Genomic DNA, 6,000 nt, shown 5'->3' on the forward strand with positions numbered 1-6,000 from the left:
AATTTTTCCTAGATAATAGTCAATTTTCTTGTAGTGAAAAAGGGTAAGCTAAATTGATTAAAAGAAACATACGGTTCATACATAAATATAATATCAATTTCATGTTTCAGCAAAAACACTAAGTTACAATAACACAGAAAATACATTTGACATTAGACTCAGTTATCCAAATTTATGTAAGTGGCATTGGACCTCTTTGTGGCAAGCACCTATGTGTGGTTTCCAAACTCCAAACTCTATAGAGTTTGGCCTCAAGGGGTTATCACCCAACCACTCACAAGGTAAGTCCACTTCTCGTCTAAGACCTGATCAAGTCCAAAGACTAGGACCTCCTACTACTCCTCACGACATAATCCATTATGCTCTATCTGAGCGTGAATGATTATTGGAGTTTCAGGATACCCCCAATAGTGAGTCCTCATGCCCTTACATACACTAGAACATACATCTTAGAATTTCCCCTTGGAATTCTAGATCAACCATATCTCTCATATTCCAAATTCACACATTTACACTACACCTATTGTTAAACATCATTTCATGCATATTCATTCTCCCAAATTATGCTTTAAAATTGAAGGTACTCATTCATCCATAACATACAAAATTTAAACACTCTACTGTAGTGGTTTTTTCTCAAGCTAGAAGGTCTCGCCTAAGCGACAAGTGCCCTCTCACCTAAGCGAGTCATTCTTGCCTAAGCGATGCTCAAAACAAAGAACAATTAAAAACTCTGTGAATTCTCGCTCAGGCTAGGCTTTTTAGCTTAATATAGGTTTTCTCTCACTCAAGCGAAAATGCCTCGCCTAGACGACAACTCGAACAAAGGGCAAAGATGAGTTTCTAGTATTTTCGCTCAGGCGAAAGCTGCTCGCTTGGGCGAAAACACCAGATTCTCAGCAATAAAAAATTTCAAGCATAATTACATTCACAAAAAATCATGTGATTCGATCATCAATACAACACATCAACATGAATAAAGCCATCATTAAGTAGTTCCTAAACGAAATTTAAGGAAACAGTTTAACTTCCCTTACCTTTTACTGAACTAAACTTGGTAAGACACAACCTCAAACAGCAAGGGCACAGAACATCAACTCAACCTACGAAAATTTGCAACACAAGGTCACATGGAAAAAGGGTTCTCTGATTAATCCTCAAAATTGGGCATAATTTTCGAATTGAAAACAAAAAGGAGATCAAAATGGGATTGTTGACTTACTCTAAGGAAAGAAGCGGAGAGAGGAATCCACAGGGGGCTCTGCAAGGACTTCACCTCTACAATCTAAGCGCAAGAAGAGAAGGGTTATGGATGAAGAACAAGAGAAGCAACAGGTAAAGAGCGCAAAGTGAGAATAGTGTGGTAGTGGAAGGTGTTTTGAAGGAATTGGTTGGGCATGCTTAGTTAAGGAGAGAAGAAGAAAGGGATCTCACATTAATAGGGATTGTAATTTTAAAAGATAATTAAAAAATAAATATAAACATCATTTATAGAAGATATTATAAAAAAAATTATTATTATGGTAGTTATTGTTATTTTGTATTTATTATTGTGTTTCATTAAGTTTTAAGTCTATGAAGACCTACCTAATTTTTATATATTTTTAGTCGGGTCTCTGCAATTTAATTTTTTTTGTTAATTAGATTATGTGGTTGTTATCACCTTGTTTGTTTACCTCCACGTATTAAGAAACATAAAATATTGTTGTTAATATAAAACAATATTATGGTTTTAGGTTTTATCGTTCAATATCATCTTATATTAGTCACAAAACATCAAAATTCTTAATCCTTTATAATGACCTAGTAGATGTCATAATGTCAAGTTTCAATTTTTGATCACATGATTAATAAGAGTTGGTAATATCATGGAATATGCATATACATAATATATTTACATTCATTCAATAAGTATTTAAAACTTTTTCAATTGGGTATGAGGATGGAAATGTACATATCCACCTCATCCTCGTCCCCATACCTACCATAATACCCATCTTCGTCATATCCTTGTCCCTGTTTAAATTTTTAAAATACTCATAGTCTATTAAGTAACTTTATATATATATATATATATATATATATATATATATATATATATATATATATATATATATATATATATATATATATATATATAGACACATACATACTACACACCTTTTTATTTTTTATTTCTTCTAATTATTCAACTTCTTATGAAATTTGTGGTGGTAGGCCTACTAGATAGGATACTTCATGAGGATAAAGAGTAGATCGACTTAGGATGTCGTATAACGATAAGTGAGAGGATTAAAGGATTAAAGAGAAATTAAATGCATTAAAGAGGCATTAAAAGAGCGATTAAGAGGAGAAAAGAATCGAGGGAGCTGGGAGGATAGTGGACAAAGAAGGGCATATGATGGGAGAACACTTTGAATGCGCTGCTTGATCAGACTCCAAGTCTTTTTGGCTATAACATTTTGGCGCCCAATATGGGGCAGGTAAACACTAGTTATGCATCACAAATTGTGAAGCCCACTTATGTTTTAAATTTTTTTGGCCTGGTTCAATTAGAGGGCACAAGGGCAACCCACTTGTTTTTCAAGACCCCTTTCAGCTGCTCACTTACTTCTCATTCTGTCTCCTCAAACTAGAACATCTCACTATCTTTCTCCTCTTTCTGAAGCAGAAGTTGAGCTAGGGCAATTGTGAAACCCTCCTCCGAGGCAACTGAACGTCCTTTCCTCCAAGTAAGTCGAACCCAACTTCTGTTTTTTTCTCTATTTTTCCAGCTCTTTTGGTGTTGGGTACGTCTTGGGGGTTTTCCTTAGGGCCTCATTTTGTCTACCTAAGTGGTTGTTTTCAACTCTCTAAGTTCATTTGTTGTTTATTTTTATCTTATATAATACTATTTTGATATTTTTTGTATAATTATTTTATTTTCTGTCATTACGTGTAATTTTATCAATGGTATAAATAAATTTTATTTACTATAATATAATAATTTAATGTAATTGCCATGAATTTTTCTTATCACCCACCATCTAACATATATTGAAGTTCAAAAGATGAAATATTAATGGTAAAATTCTATTATTATTAGTTTAATCTTAGTTCTTTGTGTGATTTTGATCAAATAGTGTATTATAACTGTTATTAATGTATAAAATAAGGGATTTCATTACAATTTAAAAAATTGAAGTAACCAAACATTTAAAATACTTTTTAATTTGAATATTTGTTTTCCTTTTATATTATTTTAGAAATATTTCTTAATTTTATCAACTATGTTTCATTCAAGTTTGCAAACTTAATAAATGTTTTGGTTCTTATTAAATTTTATTTGGTATTCCAATATGAAATGTATACAATTATAATTATAATATACCTCTAAATATTTGATATTGAAGAAACCATCATCCTTTTAATATTGAATATTTGATAATAATATTATATTTCCTTTACTGTAATTTTTTATATTAATTATTTTATAAAAAATAATTAATTAATATCAAAAAATAAGAAAGTGGGTATAAGTATGGGTACAAATATATACCCATTATTCAGGGGAATGAGAATGAGATAAAAATTTGATACCCATTGATTTGGGGTATGTGGACCAGGATGCATTTTTTTCTTTCGAAATAAGTATGAGATAGTGAAACTCGTCTCCGTTACGCCCGTTGCATCCCTAAGTATATAAATGGATGAAAAATTTTCATTAGAAACGATTTTGGTGAGGTTAAATTAAGTGTAAAGTCAATATTTTTAACATAGTATTAGAGCTATGAGTTATAGCTTATACAATGTTAAAGATCTCAATCAAAGATAATACATATTAATAATTCAGAAATAAGTTCTTCAAGATAATAAATTAATCATAAAGTTGACTTCTTAAATCATTCATAAAAAATGTTAAAAAAAATTATTTTAGTTATTCAATAATAGTCACAAAAAAGTGACATAACACAACCCTACTTTAACAAAAACTAAATTACAACCTCTCCTCTGATAAGTAATACCTAATTCATATAAATATCAAAATGGTTTTATTAAATAATTAATATATTGTCATTTAAGAGTATGAATTTTAAACTGAATTTATTTTACGAAATTTGGAAGAGATAGATTTAAGAAGAAATATTTTAGGAAAGACATTGAATATTTGGAGAGAAATTGTAAAAGAAATTATAGCTCTCACTATACTATATTTTCTTATATTTTAGCAATGAATTTGGATGAACATGTACTCGAGGTGTAGTGTAGCTAATTTTTTATTTTAATTTGTAATCTATTTGTTTAATAATAATATATATCATTGCTGTTTGAAAATAGAGTAAAAACTAATTTTTAATTGATATAAAATATGTTTTATATAATTTACTTAATTCTCTTTTCTACTCATCTTAAAAAGTGCAGAAAAAGTCGTGTACTTCTTTCTTTTTGTTGCATTCACATAAAGATACACATTTTTCAATCTATTTGTTTTAGTTTTTTTATTTATTTATAACAAAATATTAAAGGGAAAATGGTATTAACCTCCTGATCACCTTTTTTTTTTGCATCCCTTTCAATTTTAAAATACACAACATCTTTTTTGTAATTATTTCAAAATTTGTCAATTTTCATTTGTACACCAAGTTATTATTGTATTATAATAATATTACAACTTTTACACGTGTTTCCCAATTAAGTTCATTTTAAAAGTTTAAAGTGATTTCCAAGAACAAAGTTCTTTCTAATCACATTTGTTCTTGTGATAAATTCCTTAACATGGAAAACTTTCTAATCTCAAGGCAAATATTCATTCCAGGAAGTAACGAACAACTTCATAAAGTCTATTATGTATCAGAACAACTTTAGATAAAAATCATATGCCACTGCATCAACTTTGTTCTCTAATAAAAAAAGTTTACATGAATTGAATAAGAATTTTTTTAGGAATAATCATATATCAAGATTCAAATAGTATTCACTCATGTATATATAAATCATATACGAGCATAATTTGTCATCAACTGTAAAACTCCAAAGTGTGTTTTGGTTTGTGTCTGAAGTTTCACATTCATATTTTAAATGTAAAAATATGAAAATTATTTATAAAAAAAATCTTTATTTTTGTCATAACTTTTTTATCTCAATTATTCAATTTGATTTTTTTTAATTAAGTCTTATTTTTTTTTTAAATATTCAATTAGATCATTTCTAATAGGACAATGATATTTTGACTACTAAATTTTGACAACTTTCTCTTATAATATAATGTATCATTTTTTAAGTGGTTTTTGAAATATTGAGAAAATATAAAAATGAAAAATCACTTAGAAAATACCACCTAAGGTTGTAAAAAAAAGTTGTCAAAATTTAATAATCAAAAAATCATTTTCCTTTCTCAATATATTAATATTAGTGTTGTTTTTTACATGCAATGCCATGTCGATGGACAAAAATTCAAATATAAGAACTGAACTGAATATAAAATATGTGACAAACCGATATAACAAAATTGATGTAGTTTAATTGTTTAAAAATTGGAACTTTATTAAAAAAAAAATAGAGAGTATTCAATTGTGAACGAATAAGGATTTTAGCCATTAGAGAAATCTTGTTTATGGGTCTAATTCTTACCAAGTGTATCTTTTATTGACTTGTCCAACCTAAAAAGTTAACACCAAAGAAGCTATGAACAACTTTTGGCAGGGATTGAGTTGGCAAGGTAAAATATGAAAATTTAAAAACATGAGTTGTGAAGATAAAAGGGAGAAATTATAATATACATTCTTAAAAGGAGAAGGGAAATAAAGCACAAGGAAAGCATCTTTGAGCAATTGTCACAGCAGAAGCACTTCAGCTAAGCACTTTTTCTCTACTTTCACATTGCTGCACATTCAAGAAAGAACTGATCCTTTCAAACACTTCCTTTAACCAAATAACCCCATTCATTAAGTTATTACATCATTTTCACACAAACCTAGTAAAAAACAAATCAAACTATATTTAGGATTCCATGTTTCATAC

This window comes from Vigna unguiculata, chromosome 1 (genome assembly GCF_037176805.1).
Source record: "Vigna unguiculata cultivar grain cowpea cultivar isolate G323 ecotype 2 chromosome 1, ASM3717680v1, whole genome shotgun sequence".
Lineage (NCBI taxonomy): Eukaryota > Viridiplantae > Streptophyta > Magnoliopsida > Fabales > Fabaceae > Vigna > Vigna unguiculata.